The 2,047-nt window shown below is 39.8% G+C and overlaps 1 long non-coding RNA gene across 1 annotated transcript; it reads left to right on the forward strand.

Moving 5' to 3' along the window:
* The first annotated feature begins 363 nt into the window (after positions 1–363).
* On the forward strand, positions 364–1,839 carry LOC101746160 (uncharacterized). Its single transcript, XR_009976078.1, has 2 exons — positions 364–541; positions 1,100–1,839. It is a non-coding gene; the product is annotated as an uncharacterized LOC101746160 (long non-coding RNA).
* Positions 1,840–2,047: the final 208 nt, after the last annotated feature.

Here is a 2,047-nt window from a genome sequence, read left to right on the forward strand (position 1 = left end):
TTGTTAGGCCTCCTTCGGCGCTCGGGCAGCTGTTAGGGCCACCCCTCCTGACTGAGCCTTTGTCCTGGTGAAACTGGAAAGGGGAGGGCCACCAGTAAAGCTTCAATCATAAAAAAAAACATTCAAAATCCAAATATCATGTTACAAGATTTCGTCCTTTATTCCTATTATGTGCTGGTAATTGCTCTATACAATGCTATAATTTATTTAGTTGCGTTCTAATCTTCGCATTGTATCGTTATTAAATCAACGAATCAAATAAAATAGGGATTCCTGATTAAAGTTAGTCCGATGCGATCCTTCCTAGTTTAACTTCACATAAGCAAAGACAAGAGTTAGCACATACCAAACTTTTTATTCATTTAAGCACCTAATTTCCTCGAACGTTATTTATGTCAGAAGAGATTTTATAGGTTTTTTGTATTTTACTTCTGTCACGCGGCAGTATCTTTTAGCAGGACACAATTGGACAGAAATTAAGTAAATGAAATGAAAAAGCTAAGGAAGATTACATCATTTCCATTTATAGGAAATTAATAAGGTAAAATTTGAACTGTAATGGACGATTGAACGCATTTGAAAAAATAAATTGTTGTAATAATTCGCAATATTTCGAGATAGATCGATCGTATTCTGCTGGAGGGCTCCGGTGAAATTTATTCAAACCGATTTCTTTTTTATTTATTGCTAATAGGGACCGAAGAAAGGTCTACAGATTAGTATTACTAGTAGTGCAGTATTTTTTTTACTGCCTATGGACATCAAGATTACTGGTATTGAGCCAGACCTGTGTCTTGTGTAACTCGTTTTTTTTTTATTGCTTAGATGGGTGGACGAGCTCACAGCCCACCTGGTGTTAAGTGGTTACTGGAGCCCATAGACATCAACAACGTAAATGCGCCACCCACTTTGAGATATGAGTTCTAAGGTTTCAGTATAGTTACAACGGCCCCACCCTTCAAACCGAAACGCATTACTGCTTCACGGCAGAAATAGGTAGGGCGGTGGTACCTACCTGTGCGGACTCACAAGAGGTCCTACCACCAGTAAAAAGTCTAAAGGAAAATGTGTAAAATTCAAACATGCTTTCTTTTTTCAGTGAAAAATGTGTCGAACAGCGCATGCTATCCTCCAAACAGCAATATGTGGGGTTCAAATGCTCGTCCGCGTCTTTATGACGGTCATACTTATGCTAGAGAACGTGATTCGGATGGTGTTGCAAACATCGTATAATTTCATTTCGTTCATGCTCCAAATGATATCACTAATACCTATATGCGTTGTTTTTCTCCTCACTGCGAGACTAAAATGTTTCATGTGTGGAGGGGGCGGGCCCTGTCCCGTGAATAAAGGAGGCGCCTGCGACTGCCTTATGTCCGCAGTGGCCATTGTTATTCTCTTCATCATCTTCAGAGCGACTGGCGTGCTGGACAAGATGTTATACAGTATCGGCTACGTTAAAGCTCGGGCCTTAGCTCACACGCGGTTCGTGCCTACGCCAGGTGATATCACGGAATGTTCTAGAAACCAAACAGAGGAAACCGAGACTATTCATGGTATTATGTCCACTAGTGAAATGACGCATGGGACAAACAGCATGCATACGACAGCCACGGAGATTTTCAAATCGACTACATCGAAGAAATTGTTGAGGGAGGGTCTGTTTTTTAAATTAACCACTCTGTCCAGCGATAATTTTGATACGATAATAGAGCACTACTTCGCGTGATAGAATTTGTTTGCATTTGTTTTGTTCGAAAAAAAAAAAAAAAAAACAAAAATATATATTTTGTAAACGAACATCGTTAGGTTATTGAAATACAGAATTTTCCTATACGATTTGTTAGTGACAATTATTGTTTGACTAAAATTGAAATTTGGATTAATATTGCTGCTTAAATTATTCATCAACGATATTCCCCGGTCGCCGCCGACCCATTTAGCTTTATTCGCCGACGACACGACTGTTTACTATTCTAGTAGAAATAAGTCCCTAATCGCGAAGAAGCTTCAGAGCGCAGCCCTAGCCCTAGGACAGTGGTTCCGA

Source organism: Bombyx mori, chromosome 22 (assembly GCF_030269925.1).
Source record: "Bombyx mori chromosome 22, ASM3026992v2".
In the NCBI taxonomy this organism is placed as follows: Eukaryota; Metazoa; Arthropoda; class Insecta; order Lepidoptera; family Bombycidae; genus Bombyx; species Bombyx mori.